The following is a 21,056-nucleotide window of genomic DNA, read 5'->3' on the forward strand; positions in this document are numbered from 1 at the left end:
GCTTTGTTGGCTTCTGTTTGGCTTTGTTGGCTTCTGTTTGGTTCTGTTGGCTTCTGTTTGGTTCTGTTGGCTTCTGTTTGGTTCTGTTGGCTTCTGTTTGGTTCTGTTGGCTTCTGTTTGGCTTTGTTGGCTTCTGTTTGGTTCTGTTGGCTTCTGTTTGGTTCTGTTGGCTTCTGTTTGGCTTTGTTGGCTTCTGTTTGGTTCTGTTGGCTTCTGTTTGGTTCTGTTGGCTTCTGTTTGGCTTTGTTGGCTTCTGTTTGGTTCTGTTGGCTTCTGTTTGGTTCTGTTGGCTTCTGTTTGGCTTTGTTGGCTTCTGTTTGGTTTTGTTGGCTTCTGTTTGGTTCTGTTGGCTTCTGTTTGGTTCTGTTGGCTTCTGTTTGGTTCTGTTGGCTTCTGTTTGGCTTTGTTGGCTTCTGTTTGGCTTTGTTGGCTTCTGTTTGGTTCTGTTTGTTGGCTTCTGTTTGGTTTTGTTTGTTGGCTTCTGTTTGGTTCTGTTTGTTGGCTTCTGTTTGGTTCTGTTGGCTTCTGTTTGGTTCTGTTTGTTGGCTTCTGTTTGGTTTTGTTTGTGGGCTTCTGTTTGGTTCTGTTTGTTGGTTTCTGTTTGGTTCTGTTGGCTTCTGTTCGGTTCTGTTTGTGGGCTTCTGTTTGGTTCTGTGGGCTTCTGTTTGGCTTTGTGGGCTTCTGTTTGGCTCTGTGGGCTTCTGTTTGGTTCTGTGGGCTTCTGTTTGGCTCTGTGGGCTTCTGTTTGGTTCTATTTGTGGGCTTCTGTTTGGTTCTGTTTGGTTCTGTTTGTTGGCTTCTGTTTGGTTCTGTTTGTGGGCTTTTGTTGACTTCCTAGTGAATACACCCCTGAAATGACACAAATATTAATTTTCACAAACTGCTGCCTCAGTTTGTATGATGGCAATTTGCATATACTCCAGAATGGTATGAAGAGTGATCAGATGAATTGCAATTATTTGCAAAGTCCCTCTTTGCCATGCAAATGAACTGAATCCCCAAAAAATATTTCCACTGTATTTCAGCCCTGCCACAAAAGAACCAGCTGACATCATGTCAGTGATTCTCTCCTTAACACAGGTGTGAGTGTTGATGAGGACATGGCTGGAGAGCACTCAGTCATGCTGATTGAGTTCGAATAACAGACTGGAAGCTTCAAAAGGAGGGTGGTGCTTGGAATCATTGTTCTTCCTCTGTCAACCATGGTTACCTGCAAGGAAACACATGCCATCATCATTGCTTTTGCACAAAAAGGGCTTCACAGGCAAGGATATTGCTGCACCTAAATCAGCCATTTATCGGATCATCAAGAACTTTAAGGAGAGCGGTTCAAATTGTTGTGAAGAAGGCTGCAGGCGCCCAAGAAAGTCCAGCAGCGCCAGGACCGTCTCCTAAAGTTGATTCAGCTGCAGGATCGGGGCACCACCAGCACAGGCTTGTTCAGGAATGGCAGCAGGCAGGTGTGAAGTGCATCTGCACGCACAGTGAGGCAAAGACTTTTGGAGGATGGCCTGGTGTCAACAAGGGCAGCAAAGAAGCCACTTCTCTCCAGGAAAAACATCAGGGACAGACTGATATTCTGCAAAGGTACAGGGATTGGACTGCTGAGGACTGGGGTAAAGTCGTTTTCTCTGAATCCCCTTTCCGATTGTTTGGGGCATCCGGAATAAAGCTTGTCCAGAAGACAAGGTGGCGCTACCATCAGTCCTGTGTCATGCCAACAGTAAAGCATCCTGAGACCATTCATGTGTGGGGTTGCTTCTCAGCCAAAGTGGGCTCACTCACAATTTTGTCTAAGAACACAGCCATGAATAAAGAATGGTACCAACACATCCTCGAGCAACTTCTCCCAACCATCCAGGAACAGTTTGGTGATGAACAATGCCTATTCCAGCATGATGGAGCACCTTGCCATAAGGCAAAAGTGATAACTAAGTGGCATGGGAACAAATCATCAATATTTTGGGTCCATGGTGAAACTCCCAGACCTTAATCCCATTGAGAACTTGTGGTCAATCCTCAAGAGGCGGGTGGACAAACAAAACTCACAAATTCTGACAAACTCCAAGCATTAATTATGCAAGAATGGGCTGCCATCAGTCAGGATGTGGCCCAGAAGTTATTGACAGCATGCCATCAGTCAGGATGAGGCCCAGAAGTTAATTGACAGCATGCCATCAGTCAGGATGAGGCCCAGAAGTTCATTGACAGCATGCCATCAGTCAGGATGTGGCCCAGAAGTTAATTGACAGCATGCCAGGACGGATTGCAGAGGTCTTGAAAAAGAGGGTCAACACTGCAAATATTGACTCTTTGCATCAAATTCATGTAATTGTCAATAAAAGTCTTTGACACTTATGAAATGCTTGTAGTTATACTTCAGTATTCCATAGTAACATCTGACAAAAATATCTAAAGACACTGAAGCAGCAAACTTTGTGGAAATTAATATTTGTGTCATTCTCAAAAACTTTTGGCCACGACTGTATGTGTTTGACAACCTGCCCTGTGTTTAACCCAGTATACTGTTTACATGTTTATCCCCAGGACCTTGAGGATGATGAGTATGATGTGAGGAAACCAAAGAAGCACAGGAGGTCTATCGTGAGGACTGCCTCAATTACCAGGGTAAGAGATGGTAGCGAAGTCATCCTTTTTTTGTGTTGCATTCTCATCAAGCTAAGGTTTATGAATAAGCCTTATCTTCATTTTTATTGGAAATAAGATTAGATACAATGTTTTAGTTTGAGATTTGTTTCCTGCTAAAAAACAAGAAGCGTTCGGTGGTAATTCACAATTCTAAACTGGATTAAATCATTTTATTTCCCTCATCTACACACAATACCCCAGAATGACATCACAATATCCCAGAATGACATCACAATACCCCAGAATGACATCACAATACCCCAGAATGACATCACAATACCCCAGAATGACATCACAATACCCCAGAATGACATCACAATACCCCAGAATGACATCACAATACCCCAGAATATCACAATACCCCAGAATGACATCACAATACCCCAGAATGACATATGACATCACAATACCCCAGAATGACATCACAATACCCCAGAATGACATCACAATACCCCAGAATGACATCACAATACCCCAGCGAGTTTCTTTGTTTGGTTGTTGTTTTTTCTGCCCTAAGATGCTCCCTGCTGGTCAAGCGGCAGCGTTGCCATGGTTTTTTATTTCACCTTTATTTAACATGGTCCCACTTCCTTCAGGGGTTTTATACGGACATATTTCTGTATTTTATACAGACATATACAGACATATTTCTGCCCATTGCCTGGTTGTGAATCATTGTACCATCTAATCCGCTGCGAAAATGTATTTGCAATATTCCCAAAAATGTCATATTTTCAGCTGTTTGAAAGCTGTTAAATTGTTTTAATAAAAATAAAATAACTTAAGGACAGGACACATAGAAATAGAGCACATGCCTTTTCAGACATCCTTTCAATGAGAATGACAGATCTATAACTGACATTTCTATGTTAATTTAGTTCGGTTCACCCCCCCCCCCAAAAAGCGACATATTTGTTGTTGGAAATCCTTTAGAGGCAACTGATTACTCTCCCGGCTGTTGTTAGCCTGGGTACCAGTCTGTGTGTGTGTGTGTGCTATTATTCCACGTGTAAACAGACCCAGGCTGGGTCTTTGTGATGGGTCTGTCTGTTTTGATGAGTGGTTGTTTCTGTGTCTCTTTTAGCAGCAGAACTTTAAACAGAGACTGGTGGCCCTGATCAGAGGTTCCGAGTCTCAGACGAGGTAACAAACTGTCCAGCTGTTGTACTAACCAGGGTTGGGGTCAATGAGGTAACAACCTGTCCAGCTGTTGTACTAACCAGGGTTGGGGTCAATGAGGTAACAACCTGTCCAGCTGTTGTACTAACCAGGGTTGGGGTCAATGAGTTAACAACCTGTCTAGCTGTTGTACTAACCAGGGTTGGGGTCAATGAGGTAACAACATGTCCAGCTGTTGTACTAACCAGGGTTGGGGTCAATGAGTTAACAACCTGTCTAGCTGTTGTACTAACCAGGGTTGGGGTCAATGAGGTAACAACATGTCTAGCTGTTGTACTAACCTGGGTTGGGGTCAATGAGGTAACAACCTGTCCAGCTGTTGTACTAACCAGGGTTGGGGTCAATGAGGTAACACCTGTCTAGCTGTTGTACTAACCAGGGTTGGGGTCAATGAGGTAACAACCTGTCTAGCTGTTGTACTAACCTGGGTTGGGGTCAATGAGGTAACAACCTGTCTAGCTGTTGTACTAACCTGGGTTGGGGTCAATGAGGTAACAACCTGTCCAGCTGTTGTACTAACCTGGGTTGGGGTCAATGAGGTAACAACCTGTCTAGCTGTTGTACTAACCAGGGTTGGGGTCAATGAGGTAACAACCTGTCCAGCTGTTGTACTAACCTGGGTTGGGGTCAATGAGGTAACAACCTGTCCAGCTGTTGTACTAACCAGGGTTGGGGTCAATGAGTTAACAACCTGTCTAGCTGTTGTACTAACCAGGGTTGGGGTCAATGAGGTAACAACCTGTCCAGCTGTTGTACTAACCTGGGTTGGGGTCAATGAGGTAACAACCTGTCCAGCTGTTGTACTAACCTGCGTTGGGGTCAATGAGGTAACAACCTGTCTAGCTGTTGTACTAACCTGGGTTGGGGTCAATGAGGTAACAACCTGTCCAGCTGTTGTACTAACCTGGGTTGGGGTCAATGAGGTAACAACCTGTCCAGCTGTTGTACTAACCTGGGTTGGGGTCAATGAGGTAACAACCTGTCTAGCTGTTGTACTAACCAGGGTTGGGGTCAATGAGGTAACAACCTGTCCAGCTGTTGTACTAACCTGGGTTGGGGTCAATGAGGGTAACAACCTGTCTAGCTGTTGTACTAACCAGGGTTGGGGTCAATGAGGTAACAACCTGTCCAACTGTTGTACTAACCAGGGTTGGGGTCAATGAGGTAACAACCTGTCCAGCTGTTGTACTAACCAGGGTTAGGGGTCAATTCCATTTATTTTCCAGTCAATTCAGAAATTAAACCCAATTCTAAAGGTTCCCTCGTTGAAAAGCATTGAAGAGAATTGGAATTTCAGTGTACTTCCTTAATTGACTGGAATTGAAATGGAATTGACCCCAACCCTGATATAAATATATCTCTATCTAACCCAACCCTGATACTCTGTTTTAAACGAGGGTAACCCAGCCCTGATACTGTTTTAAACGAGGTAACCCAACCCTGATACTGTTTTAAACGGGTAACCCAACCCTGATACTGTTTTAAACGAGGTAACCCAACCCTGATACTGTTTTAAAGCGAGGTAACCCAACCCCTGATACTGTTTTAAATGAGGTAACCCTGATACTGTTTTAAACAGAGGTAACCCAACCCTGATACTGTTTTAAACTAGGTAACCCTGATACTGTTTTAAACGAGGTAACCCAACCCCTGATACTGTTTTAAACGAGGTAACCCTGATACTGTTTTAAACGAGGTAATAACCCTGATACTGTTTTTAAACGAGGTAACCCAGCCCTGATACTCTGTTTTAAACGAGGTAACCCTGATACTGTTTTAAACGAGGTAACCCAACCCTGATACTGTTTTAAATTAGGTAACCCAACCCTGATACTGTTTTAAACGAGGTAACCCTGATACTGTTTTAAACGAGGTAACCCTGATACTGTTTTAAAACGAGGTAACCCTGATACTGTTTTAAACGAGGTAACCCAACCCTGATACTGTTTTAAACGAGGCAACCCAACCCCTGATACTGTTTTAAATGAGGTAACCCAACCCTGATACTGTTTTTAAACGAGGTAACCCAACCCTGACATACTGTTTTAAACGAGGTAACCCTGATACTGTTTTAAACGAGGTAACCCAACCCTGATACTGTTTTAAACGAGGTAACCCCTGATACTCTGTTTTAAAGGAGGTAACCCAACCCTGATACTGTTTTAAACGAGGTAACCTGATACTCTGTTTTAAAGGAGGTAACCCTGATACTGTTTTAAATGAGGTAACCCAGCCCTGATACTGTTTTAAATTAGGTAACCCTGATACTGTTTTAAACGAGGTAACCCAGCCCTGATACTGTTTTAAACGAGGTAACCCTGATACTGTTTTAAATGAGGTAACCCAACCCTGATACTGTTTTAAACGAGGTAACCCTGATACTGTTTTAAATGAGGTAACCCAGCCCTGATACTGTTTTAAATGAGGTAACCCTGATACTGTTTTAAATGAGGTAACCCAACCCTGATACTGTTTTAAATGAGGTAACCCTGATACTGTTTTAAACGAGGTAACCCTGATACTCAGTTTTAAACGAGGTAACCCTGATACTGTTTTAAACGAGGTAACCCTGATACTGTTTTAAACGAGGTAACCCAACCCTGATACTGTTTTAAATGAGGTAACCCAGCCCTGATACTGTTTTAAATGAGGTAACCCAGCCCTGATACTGTTTTAAATGAGGTAACCCAGCCCTGATACTGTTTTAACATTAACATTTAACATTAAGAATTTCATATCACTTACTTCAAACTGCTATGGTCCTTTTCATAAATTTTCTCAGTAGATTTATGCAAATATAAAAAATCTGTTTTCTTGTTTCTTTCTTACTTCTTGTCTCTGTGTCTTTCTATCTTTTTGCGTTTTCTGCGTGTGTGTGTGTGCGTGTGTGTGTGTGCGTGTGTGTGTGTGTCTCTGCGTCTATCTGAATGTTCCAGGTGTTGGACTCTGAGCAGGACCCGGCAGAACCCCCTCCAGAGGTAGAGGAAGATCTGGACCTCGAGAGTCTGGACCTAGAGAACCCTAGTGACAGTGGACCGGAACTAGACGATGACGACAGTGTCCTCAGCACCCCGAAACCTAAACTCAAGTGAGTCGGAGGAGGGCTATCAGTGTGTGTTTTTATGTGCCTTTCGTCTTGTGTATTAAAGTGATTTTAGCCCAGAGATATGGCGGTAGACTCTCGTAACGCTACAGAAATATTTCAGGGCAATGAGGGACCCCAGTGACTCTTTTCAAATGTGCTTTCTCTTTCACAGGCCATATTTTGAGGGTATCTCCCTCTCCAGTTCTCAGACAGATATGGGCAGCATCCACAACAGCCAGAGCCACCGAGAGCCACCAAGTCCGGTGAGAACCACTGACATTCACTATGGATGAGACTGTCATCCTACCAGGACCATAATATACCCTGGATGAGACTGTCATCCTACCAGGACCATAATATACCCTGGATGAGACTGTCATCCTACCAGGACCATAATATACCCTGGATGAGACTGTCATCCTCCCCAGGACCATAATATACCCTGGATGAGACTGTCATCCTACCAGGACTATAATATACCCTGGATGAGACTGTCATCCTACCAGGACCATAATATACCCTGGATGAGACTGTCATCCTCCCCAGGACCATAATATACCCTGTCTGAGACTGTCATCCTACCAGGAACATAATATACCCTGGATGAGACTGTCATCCTCCCCAGGACCATAATATACCCTGGATGAGACTGTCATCCTCCCCAGGACCATAATATACCCTGGCTGAGACTGTCACCCTACCAGGACCATAATATACCCTGGATGAGACTGTCACCCTCCCCAGGACCATAATATACCCTGGCTGAGACTGTCATCCTACCAGGACCATAATATACCCTGGATGAGACTGTCATCCTACCAGGACCATAATATACCCTGGATGAGACTGTCACCCTCCCCAGGACCATAATATACCCTGGCTGAGACTGTCACCCTACCAGGACCATAATATACCCTGGCTGAGACTGTCACCCTACCAGGACCATAATATACCCTGGATGAGACTGTCATCCTCCCAGGACCATAATATACCCTGTCTGAGACTGTCATCCTACCAGGACCATAATATACCCTGGCTGAGACTGTCACCCTCCCCAGGACCATAATATACCCTGTCTGAGACTGTCACCCTCCCCAGGACCATAATATACCCTGGATGAGACTGTCACCCTACCAGGACCAAAATATACCCTGGCTGAGACTGTCACCCTACCAGGACCATAATATACCCTGGCTGAGACTGTCATCCTACCAGGACCATAATATACCCTGTCTGAGACTGTCACCCTCCCCAGGACCATAATATACCCTGGCTGAGACTGTCATCCTACCAGGACCATAATATACTCTGGCTGAGACTGTCACCCTCCCCAGGACCATAATATACCCTGTCTGAGACTGTCACCCTACCAGAACCATAATTTACCCTGGATGAGACTGTCATCCTACCAGGACCATAATATACCCTGGATGAGACTGTCATCCTACCAGGACCATAATATACCCTGTCTGAGACTGTCACCCTCCCCAGGACCATAATATACCCTGGATGAGACTGTCACCCTCCCCAGGACTATAATATACCCTGGATGAGACTGTCACCCTCCCAGAACCATAATTTACTCCTGGATGAGACTGTCATCCTACCAGGACCATATACCCTGATGAGACTGTCATCCTACCAGGACCATAATATACCCTGTCTGAGACTGTCACCCTCCCAGGACCATATTATACCCTGGATGAGACTGTCACCTCCCAGGACTATAATATACCCTGGATGAGACTGTCATCCCACCAGGACCATAATATACTCTGGCTGAGACTGTCATCCTACCAGGACTATAATATACTCTGGCTGAGACTGTCATCCTCCCAGGACCATAATATACCCTGATGAGACTGTCATCCTCCCAGGACCATAATATACCCTGTCTGAGACTGTCATCCTACCAGGACCATAATATACCCTGTCTGAGACTGTCATCCTACCAGGACCATAATATACCCTGGCTGAGACTGTCATCCTACCAGACCATAATATACCCTGTCTGAGACTGTCATCCTACCAGGACCATAATATACCCTGGATGAGACTGTCATCCTACCAGGGACCATAATATACCCTGGCTGAGACTGTCATCCTACCAGGACCATAATATACCCTGTCTGAGACTGTCATCCTACCAGGACCATAATATACCCTGGATGAGACTGTCACCTCCCAGGACCATAATATACCCTGGGTCTGAGACTGTCACCCTCCCCAGGACCATAATATACCCTGGATGAGACTGTCATCCCACCAGGACCATAATATACCCTGGATGAGACTGTCATCCTACCAGGACCATAATATACTCTGATGAGACTGTCATCCTACCAGGACTATAATATACTCTGGCTGAGACTGTCATCCTACCAGGACCATAATATACCCTGTCTGAGACTGTCATCCTACCAGGACCATAATATACCCTGTCTGAGACTGTCATCCTACCAGGGACCATAATATACCCTGGATGAGACTGTCACCCTCCCCAGGACCATAATATACCCTGTCTGAGACTGTCACCCTACCAGGACCATAATATACCCCGTCTGAGACTGTCATCCTACCAGGACCATAATATACCCTGGATGAGACTGTCATCCTACCAGACCATAATATACCCTGTCTGAGACTGTCATCCTACACAGGACCATAATATACCCTGTCTGAGACTGTCATCCTACCAGGACCATAATATACCCTGGATGAGACTGTCATCCCACCAGGACCATAATATACCCTGGATGAGACTGTCATCCTACCAGGGACCATAATATACCCTGATGAGACTGTCATCCTACCAGGACTATAATATACTCTGGCTGAGACTGTCATCCTACCAGGACCATAATATACCATGGATGAGACTGTCACCCTCCCCAGGACCATAATATACCCTGGATGAGACTGTCATCCTACCAGGACCATAATATACCCTGGCTGAGACTGTCATCCTACCAGGACCATAATATACCCTGGATGAGATCCATAAGACAACCTAGCTATTCTGTTCTAGCTATACTGTTAGTTATACTGCTAGCTTTACTGTTAGTTATACTGCTAGCTATACTGCTAGCTATACTGTTAGTTATACAGCTAGCTATACTGCTAGCTATACTGTTAGTTATACAGCTAGCTATACTGTTAGTTATATACTGCTAGCTATACTGCTAGCTATACTGTTAGTTATACTGCTAGCTATACTGTTAGTTATACTGCTAGCTATACTGCTAGCTATACTGTTAGTTATACAGCTAGCTATACTGCTAGCTACAGTTGAAGTTGCAAGTTTACATACACTTAGGTTGGAGTCATTAAAACTAGATTTTCAACAACTCCACATATAGCTTTTTAAAAATCTATAGGTTTTGGACAGTTAGGACATCTACTTTGTGCATGACACAAGTCATTTTTCCATTAATTGTTTACAGACAGATGATTTCACTTATAATTCACAGTATCACAATTCCAGTAGGTCAGAAGCTAACATACACTAAGTTGACTGTGCCTTTAAACAGCTTGGAAGTGGCCATCACAAAGCCCTGACCTCAATCCTATAGAACATTTGTGGGCAGAACTGAAAACGTGTGCGAGCAAGGAGGCCTACAAACCTGACTCCGGTTACACCAGCTCTGTCAAGAGGAATGGACCAAAATTCACCCAACTTATTGTGGGAAGCTTGTGGAAGGCTACCCAAAACGTTTGATCCAAGTTAAACAATTTACAGGCAACGCTACCAACTACTAATTGAGTGTATGTAAAACTTCTGACCCACTGGGAATGTGATGAAAGAAATAAAAGCTGAAATATATCATTCTCTCTAATGTTATTCTGACATTTCACATTCTTAAAATCAAGTGGTGATCCTAACTGACCTAAGACAGGGATTTTTACTCTGATTAAATGTCAGCAATTGTGAAAACAGAGTTAAAATGTATTTAGCTAAGGTGTATGTAAATTTCTGATTTCAAATGTATACTGCTAGCTATGCTGTTAGCTATACTATTAGCTATACTGTGCTAGCTATACTGTTGGCTAAACTGTTAGCTATACTGTTACTTATACTGTTGTAGCTATTCTGTTGTAATTATAGTGTTGTAGCTAATGTGTTGTAATTATAGTGTTGTAGCTATAGTGTTGTAGCTATAGTGTTGTAGCTATAGTGTTGTAGCTATAGTGTTGTAGCTATTCTGTTGTAGCTATACTGTTGTAGCTAATGTGTTGTAGCTAATGTGTTGTAGCTATAGTGTTGTAGCTAATGTGTTGTAGCTAATGTGTTGTAGCTATAGTGTTGTAGCTATAGTGTTGTAGCTATAGTGTTGTAGCTATAGCGTTGTAGTTATAGTGTTGTAGCTTATAGCGTTGTAGCTATAGCGTTGTAGCTATAGTGTTGTAGCTATAGCGTTGTATAATGTGTTGCAGCTATATAGTTGTAGCTATAGTGTTGTAGCTAATGTGTTGTAGCTATACTGTTCTTGCTATACCACCTCCCTCGTAAATTGTAATCCTCCTGTCTTCCTTTTCCCTGCAGATGGACCCAGACAAGACTAAAGAGCAGTGGAGACAAGTTCCAGGTGGACAATGTCTCAGATAACGCTTCTCTTGTAAGTAATCTCAAACAACTGCCACTGGGTCGTGGTCAGGTATTTCTCATTTAAGTTTTTTTTTTTTATCTCACTCAACATTGTTATGGCAGTAAAGTAGTTAAAACATTAAAACATTTCACGACAGACCTGATGAAAACAGAACATTTTGTCGGCAAACTTTCCAAAATGTCGACAAAACAAAATACGCTAGACAAGGTGGGTTCTTTTTGTGTTTGTAAAATGAATAATGTGATAAATTGCAGTGGATACTCCTTTATGTGCAAATATTGATATATATATATATATAACCGTCATATCGAAGTAAACATGGAGTCACTCGATATGTTGTGATAAACTTTACAGGGTGGTGAAAGTGTACGATGAGCTTCATGTACCTTTCCAATAAATATTTAATGTTTTATTCTGGTGACATGAAGATCGATGCTCGACTGCCGTTTGGGAAATTTAAAATGATCTCAGTCTTCAGTCGAATAATAATCTCATTATGTAGAGTATACCGCTGTATCTGCGAGCTGATGCAAGAGGACACAGGGATCAATATCAGAGTAGACACGTTAAGCTATATAACACAACATTCATTGTGTCAAAACCATCAGTAAAGTATATATTTTTTTTATTTTTTAGGTACATTTGAATTTTACTGCAAAATTCATTTTTATGTGCACTAGGTCATCATGCACTTTTATCTACAATTGTTGTTGTTGTTGATGGAAGCAGATCTCTAGTGGGAAAATTGTTTTCATGCAGATTGTAGAATATTCTCATGAAAATCTGTCACCAATTGGATGGAAACCTAGCTAGTGAGAGTAACCTATATACAGTGGGGCAAAAAAGTATTTAGTCAGCCACCAATTTAAGTGCAAGTTCTCCCACTTAAAAAGATGAGAGGCCTGTAATTTTCATCATAGGTACACTTCAACTATGCCCCTGGAGCCAATCAGCCGCAGAGCCACGCCCCTAGAGCTGGTCAGCCACAGAGCCACGTCCCTGGAGCCGGTCAGGAAAAAAATCCAGAAAATCACATTGTTGGATTTTTTTAATTAATTAATTTGCAAATTATGGTGGAAAATAAGTATTTTTTTTTCTCATTTTGTCTGTCATAGTTGAAGTGTACCTATGATGAAAATTACAGGCCTCTCTCATCTTTTTAAGTGGGAGAACTTGCACAATTGGTGGCTGACTAAATACATTTTTGCCCCACTGTAAATGACAAAAGAAACTAGATACTACCAACTGCCGTTGTGTCTTATCCCTGTCTTTGCTCCATCCCAGCAGGAGGAGCAACCAGAGGCAGTGACCCCCACTACAGAGCTGGAGATGGACAACATGGACACCTTCCTGGAGAAACTGCCCCCTACTGGCAAGATGAAGAAGACCGAGTCCCTCATCATCCCTTCCAACAGGTGGTAAATACTGGCTAACTCTTTCAGTTAATCTTTCAATGATTCCTCGCATATTATCTCTTCCTTCTCAAGCGTATTGGAGGAGACGGTCCACGGTCCCTCTCTTCAGACCTTCTCATCCAGTGTGTTTTTGAGGAGGTGAGAAGACAGGATGCAAGGAATCGAGGAAAGATGGATTGAGAAAGAGCCTCAGATTCCTCTCTCAAACCTCTGCTAGATACTCTACACATCTTCTCACCTTCAGCTTGCTTCAGTCCGTGCACCTTGGTAGGAGAGAAAGGTGGCGACAGCATTTATTTTTCTCTCCAATCCACTCTCAACATCTCTCCGTCCAGCCGACCATGCTCTGGGATTATTAAAGTATAACTGGTCCACTCTCAACATCTCTCCGTCCAGCCGACCATGCTCTCTGGGATTATTAAAGTATATTAAAGTATGACTGGTCCACTCTCAACATCTCTCTCCGTCCAGCCGACCATGCTCTCTGGGATTATTAAAGTATATTAAAGTATGACTGGTCCACTCTCAACATCTCTCCGTCCAGCCGACCATGCTCTCTGGGATTATTAAAATATGACCGGTCCACTCTCAACATCTCTCCGTCCAGCCGACCATGCTCTCTGGGATTATTAAAGTATATTAAAGTATGACTGGTCCACTCTCAACATCTCTCCGTCCAGCCGACCATGCTCTCTGGGATTATTAAAGTATAACTGGTCCACTCTCAACATCTCTCCATCCAGCCGACCATGCTCTCTGGGATTATTAAAGTATATTAAAGTATAACTGGTCCACTCTCAACATCTCTCCATCCAGCCGACCATGTTCTCTGGGATTATTAAAGTATGACCGGTCCACTCTCAACATCTCTCCATCCAGCCGACCATGCTCTCTGGGATTATTAAAGTATAACTGGTCCACTCTCAACATCTCTCCGTCCAGCCGACCATGCTCTCTGGGATTATTAAAGTATGACCGGTCCACTCTCAACATCTCTCCGTCCAGCCGACCATGTTCTCTGGGATTATTAAAGTATGACCGGTCCACTCTCAACATCTCTCCATCCAGCCGACCATGCTCTCTGGGATTATTAAAGTATGACCGGTCCACTCTCAACATCTCTCCATCCAGCCGACCATGTTCTCTGGGATTATTAAAGTATAACTGGTCCACTCTCAACATCTCTCCGTCCAGCCGACCATGTTCTCTGGGATTATTAAAGTATAACTGGTCCACTCTCAACATCTCTCCGTCCAGCCGACCATGCTCTCTGGGATTATTAAAGTATAACTGGTCCACTCTCAACATCTCTCCGTCCAGCCGACCATGTTCTCTGGGATTATTAAAGTATAACTGGTCCACTCTCAACATCTCCGTCCAGCCGACCATGCTCTCTGGGATTATTAAAGTATAACTGGTCCACTCTCAACATCTCTCCATCCAGCCGACCATGCTCTCTGGGATTATTAAAGTATAACTGGTCCACTCTCAACATCTCTCCGTCCAGCCGACCATGCTCTCTGGGATTATTAAAGTATGACCGGTCCACTCTCAACATCTCTCCATCCAGCCGACCATGCTCTCTGGGATTATTAAAGTATGACCGGTCCACTCTCAACATCTCTCCGTCCAGCCGACCATGCTCTCTGGGATTATTAAAGTATGACCGGTCCACTCTCAACATCTCTCCGTCCAGCCGACCATGCTCTCTGGGATTATTAATATAATAATAATAATAATAATAATATATGCCATTTAGCAGACGCTTTTATCCAAAGCGACTTACAGTCATGTGTGCATACATTCTACGTATGGGGGTGGTCGGGAATCGAACCCACTACCCTGGCGTTACAAGCGCCATGCTCTACCAACTGAGCTACAGAAGGACCACTAATCCACTCTCAACATCTCTCCGTCCAGCCGACCATGCTCTCTGGGATTATTAAAGTATAACTGGTCCACTCTCAACATCTCTCCATCCAGCCGACCATGCTCTCTGGGATTATTAAAGATGTCCTGAGGCTTAATTCATTTTTTTTTAAACGTTAAAAAGCATTTTTTTGCGGCATCGGGGTAGCATACACAAACGTTTTGGCTTTAACAGCCTTCTTCATGTCGTAGGTTCCTTGCTCTTGAGAATTCCCTCGCACCTCCCAACCTTTTGTCTTCCATAATTTCTAGCTCAAACACCACATGTCCTTCTCTCTTTTTTCCAATTGAAGAAACAATTGCTCTTTTCCCCCTTTTTTTACTGGTGGGAAGACATAACTTTGGTGGGAAGACAGAACTTTTGTCTTTCTGAGCTAATATCCTGGAATTTTGTAGTTTAACATGACTCAGACCAGAATCATTTGGGTGGCAACTCCTAATCTGCATCCCCCTAGAGCCGGCCCTGCCCTCTACTCATTTAGGGTCACACCTCTCTACCTGTGTCATTCCATACTCCCTAATTCAAATCCATCATCTTCCTTTCGCTCTCCTCTACCTGAAGAAAACAAGCCCCCTTCCCTCCCTTCTGTCCTCACTTTAGTGTTCTGTGTCTTCTCCAGGCAAGAAGCTAAATTGGCAGGGAGGGAGAGGGAGAATTTTCCCTAAAGGAGCGCCAGCCCAACAGACCACAGAATGAGAGAGCCAACAGCCTGGATAACGAACTTGCTCGACACGCTGCCATCTACAGGTAGGAGGAGCACACTGCAAGCAAAACCCGATCAGTGGCTGTATGTATCAAGCATCACAGCGTAGGAGTGCTGATGTAGGATCCGTTTGCCTTTTTTAGATCACAATAAATAACATTACTAGATTAGCACAGTGAAGCAGAGGGGTTGTAGAGCATGCTGGTCTATAATTCTCTGAAGCTCTGTCTCTGCGGTAGCCTCATTGTTAGAAAGGTGGGCCGGTAATCAGATGGTTTCTGGGTTTGAATCCAGGGGAGAACAACTGCCCCTCTCATTGAAGCCACGGTAGTTCAAGGCCGACTGCGGTACTGCAGGCATTGTTTGCAGAAAACAAGATGCCCCATTAGTGTGAATGGAGGGGGGCGTGGCTCTGTGGCTGAACGGCTCCAGGGGGCATGGCTCTGTGGCTGACTAGCTCAGGGCGTGGCTCTGTGGCTGACCAGCTCCAGGGCGTGGCTCTGTGGCTGACCAGCTCCAGGGGCGTGGCTCTGTGGCTGACCGGGCTCCAGGGGCGTGGCTCTGTGGCTGACCGACTCCAGGGGCGTGGCTCTGTGGCTGACCGGCTCCAGGGGCGTGGCTCTGTGGCTGACCGGCTCCAAGGGCGTGGCTCTGTGGCTGACCGGCTCCAGGCGTGGCTCTGTGGCTGACCAGCTCCAGGGGCGTGGCTCTGTGGCTGACCGGCTCCAGGGGGCGTGGCTGACCGGCTCCAGGGGCGTGGCTCTTCCAGTGTCTGCATCTCGGCTGTGTGTGATGAATTTCTATTTGATGCACAATAATAATTTTTATTATTTTCATCTATTCTATAAGTGTATTCCCCTCCCCAGATCCCCAGGAAGACTGTGTATGACCAGCTGAACCACATCCTGGTGTCTGATCACCCATCTACCCGACAGCATCATCCTCATCAACACATCTGATTGGCGGGGCCAGGTAAGAGACAGAAAGGGATATACAGGAAGTGACAGGTTAGTAACCCCTCTCTGGTCTGTCTCCATGACAACCAGAAGGAAAAACAACAGATAGAATTATGAATTACTAAACTTCTCTTCACACCCTCGTATTCTCACATTCCCACATATTTTCTGTCAATTTCTTTTAAATTTTCCCTTTCTCAAACTGTTCGCTTGACTGCAAACAATGCCTTCAGGGTGTCTTCGTTACTTCCTGTTGAATGGGGAACGAGGGAGAGCTTGGTTTGTTGTTTTGGAAAGTCTATTGAAGAAGTTTGGTTACTCGCCATCTACATTTTGAGTTTAGATCCCGTGGCGTGGTTAGCATCAGTTGCTCAAATCAAATTAATTTATAAAGCCCTTCTTACATCAGCTGATATCTCAAAGTGCTGTACAGAAACCCAGCCTAAAACCCCAAACAGGAAAAACTCCTAGAAAGGCCAGAACCTAGGAAGAAGCCTAGAGAGGAACCAGGCTATGAGGGTGGCCAGTCCTCTTCAATCAAATCAATTGCTGGTCGGACTCCCTCTTGTCATTTTGTGTCTTAATGATTTAATCAAACAGTGCGCTTAAAGCATCAGACAAGCTCAGTGAATATAGTTGATTTGATTAAAACACATACGATGTGTCAATATATGGGAAAAATACACGTTTTAACATTTCAACCATATGATTGGTCGAAGAACAGATTACTCTTGGTCAACAAAGATTTTTTTTTTATAGTCAGGGGACATCACCCATTGGATGCAGTAATCACAGTATAGTGGCTATATCCAGGAAAGCCAAAGTTCCAACAGCTGGGCCTAAAATAGTGTTTTAAGAGATCATACAAAAGATTTTGCCGTGACTCTTATGTGGATGATGTTAAAAACATTGTTTCGATTAATAAAGGAACATCTAGAATCTGCACTTGATGAATTTATGAAATTGCTCCTTCCAATTATTTATAAACATTTACCTGTTAATTAAGAAACGGACCGTTAGAACTGTTGAGGCTCCATGGATTGATGAGGCATTGAACAACTGTCTGGTTGAAAGAGATGGGGGCAAAAGGAGTGGTCCGGCTGCACATCTTTCATCCAATCAGATGGCTTATTCATCACAAAACCATTTGATGTTGCCAATTATTTAAGTGATTACTTTGTTGACAAAGTAAGGCAAACTCAGGCAGAAAATGCCAACCACTAACAGTGAGCCATCGTACTCATGCATAAAAAAACTATAATGAAAGCTATGAATTTTGTCAAGTTAGTATGGGAGAGGTGGGAAAAATGATTGTTATCGATCAATAATGACACCGCCTGGCATTGACAAATTTAGATGGAAAGCTACTGAGGATGGTAGCTGATACTAGAGCCACTCCTATCTGTCATATCTTTAATCTGAGTCTAGGAGGAAAGTCTTTGTCCTCGCCCGGGAGGGAAGCCAAAGTAATTCCTCTACCCAAGAGTGGTAAAGCTGCCTTAACTGGTTCTAACAGCAGACCTATAGCTAGCTGTCAGCTCTAGCTGCTGGAAAAAATGGTGTTTGACCAAATACAATGCTATTTCTCTGTAAACAAATTAACAACAGCATGCTTATAGAGAAGGGCACTCAATATGTACTGCACTGACACAAATGACTGCTGATTGGTTGAAAGAAATTGGATAATAATAAGGTTGTGTGAGCTGTACTTTTAGATTTCAGTGCAGCCTTTGACATTATTGACCAAAGATATTATTGAAGATAAACTGTTGTTGAGAAAATGTGTGTCAAACATGTAAAGTGAGGTGTACCGCAGGGCAGCTCTCTAGGCCCTCTACTCTTTTTCTATTTTTGCCAATGACCCGCCACTGGTATTAACCAAAGCATGTGTGTCCATGTGTGCTGATGATTCAACCATATATTAATACAAAACATGTCAGTCTCTCTTGGCTAAGAGTTGAGGAAAGGCTGACTGCATCTCTTCTCCTTTTTTAAAATAAGAAACAATGTGTTGGAAATTCTAAATTGCTTGCGTCGTCAATTTACACACAGCACTGACACACACTTACCCCACCAGACATGCCACGAGGGGGTCTTTACATTTTTTATTTTTTTAACCTTTATTTCACTAGGCAAGTCAGTTAAGAACAAATTCTTATTTTCAGTGGGTTAACTGCCTTGTTCAGGGGCAGAACGACAGATTTTTACCTTGTCAGCTCGGGGATTCGATCTCGGTTACTAGTCCAACGCTCTAACCACTAGGCTACCCTGCCAACCCGGTCCCCAGGTCCAAAACAAATTCAAGGCAACACCTCTCCTCTATGTGACCTACATGTTGTGAGTGTGTGCTGACATGTATGCGTAACTGATAAGATGCACACACACACACTACATGTCAATGTTTTTAAACGTGTATAAATTGTAAAATATTTTGACTGTCAATGTCTCTCTGTTCTCTTGTCAATGTCTTCTCCGCTTCTCTTGTCAATGTCTTCTCCGCTCTCTTGTCAATGTCTTCTCCGTTCTCTTGTCAATGTCTTCTCCGTTCTCTTGTCAATGTCTTTCCGTTCTCTTGTCAATGTCAATGTCTTCTCCGTTATGTGTCGGACCCCAGTAAGACAAGCTTTCACCATTTGGCCGTCGACTAACGGATCCTAATAAAAACTTTTAAAAATAATAATCCCCCATCTGTTTTTTTTTTTCTCAGTATCTGTCAAGTGTTCTCCAGAACCAGCTCCCGGTGGTGTGTACCTGTACTACAGCAGACATCCAGGCGCTTTTCAACACCATCGTCTCACGCATACAGAGATTGTAAGCCTCACACCCATCCCTCTCTTTCTCTTCAGTCATTGTAGTACACTAGGCTTATTGTCATGATCCTCTTGTGTGTTTCTGTTGTGTCTTATTGCCATTATCCTCTTGTGTGTTCCTGTTGTGTCTTATTGCCATTATCCTCTTGTGTGTTTCTGGTGTGTCTTATTGCCATTATCCTCTTGTGTGTTTCTGTTGTGTCTTATTGTCATTATCCTATTGTGTGTTCCTGTTGTGTCTTATTGCCATTATCCTCTTGTGTGTTCCTGCTGTGTCTTATTGTCATTATCCTCTTGTGTGTTCCTGTTGTCTTATTGCCATTATCCTATTGTGTGTTCCTGTTGTGTCTTATTGCCATTATCCTCTTGTGTGTTCCTGTTGTGTCTTATTTCCATTATCCTCTTGTGTGTTCCTGTTGTGTCTTATTGTCATTATCCTCTTGTGTGTTCCTGTTGTGTCTTATTGCCATGATCCTCTTGTGTGTTTCTGGTGTGTCTTATTGCCATTATCCTCTTGTGTGTTTCTGTCGTGTCTTATTGCCATTATCCTCTTGTGTGTTTCTGTTGTGTCTTATTGTCATGATCCTCTTGTGTGTTTCTGTTGTGTCTTATTGCCATTATCCTCTTGTGTGTTCCTGTTGTGTCTTATTGCCATTATCCTCTTGTGTGTTCCTGTTGTGTCTTATTGCCATTATCCTCTTGTGTGTTCCTGCTGTGTCTTATTGTCATTATCCTCTTGTGTGTTCCTGTTGTCTTATTGCCATTATCCTCTTGTGTGTTCCTGTTGTGTCTTATTGTCATTGTCCTCTTGTGTGTTCCTGTTGTGTCTTATTGCCATTACCCTCTTGTGTATTCCTGTTGTGTCTTATTGCCATTATCCTATTGTGTGTTCCTGTTGTGTCTTATTGCCATTATCCTCTTGTGTGTTCCTGTTGTGTCTTATTGCCATTATCCTCTTGTGTCTTATTGCCATTATCCTCTTGTGTGTTCCTGTTGTGTCTTATTGCCATTATCCTCTTGTGTGTTCCTGTTGTGTCTTATTGTCATTATCCTCTTGCGTCTTATTGCCATTATCCTCTTGTGTGTTCCTTGTGTCTTATTGTCATGTTCCCCTCTTGTGTGTTCCTGTTGTGTCTTATTGTCATTATCCTCTTGTGTCTTATTGCTACATTATCCTCTTGTGTGTTTCTGTTGTGTCTTATTGCCATTACCTCTTGTGTGTTCCTGTTGTGTCTATTGCCATTATCCTCTTGTGTGTTCCTATTGTGTCTTATTGCCATTATCCTCTTGTGTGTTCCTATTGTGTCTTATTGCCATTATCCTCTTGTGTGTTCCTGTTGTGTCTTCATGCCATTATCCTCTTGTGTTCCTGTTGTTCTATTGCCATTATCCTCTTGTGTGTTCCTGTTGTGTCTTATTGCCATTATCCTCTTGTGTGTCTCAGTCTTATTGCCATTATCCTCTTGTGTGTTCCTGTTGTGTCTTATTGCCATTATCCTCTTGTGTGTTCCTGTTGTGTCTTATTGCCATTATCCTCTTGTGTGTTCCTGTTGTGTCTTATTGCCATTATTCTCTTGTGTGTTCATGTTGTGTCTTATTGCCATTATCCTCTTGTGTCTTATTGCCATTATCCTCTTGTGTGTTCCTGTTGTGTCTTATTGCCATTATCCTCTTGTGTGTTCCTGTTGTGTCTTATTGCCATTATCCTCTTGTGTATTCCTG

General features: G+C 43.4%; 1 pseudogene; it reads left to right on the plus strand.

Annotated features, from left to right (window-relative positions):
• Positions 1-2,521: 2,521 nt before the first annotated feature.
• The window catches only part of LOC118374731 (phosphofurin acidic cluster sorting protein 2-like), a 31,240-nt pseudogene continuing 12,705 nt past the window's right edge, over positions 2,522-21,056 (plus strand).

The sequence above is a fragment of the Oncorhynchus keta genome, unplaced genomic scaffold, assembly GCF_023373465.1.
Source record: "Oncorhynchus keta strain PuntledgeMale-10-30-2019 unplaced genomic scaffold, Oket_V2 Un_contig_16621_pilon_pilon, whole genome shotgun sequence".
NCBI classification, from domain to species: domain Eukaryota; kingdom Metazoa; phylum Chordata; class Actinopteri; order Salmoniformes; family Salmonidae; genus Oncorhynchus; species Oncorhynchus keta.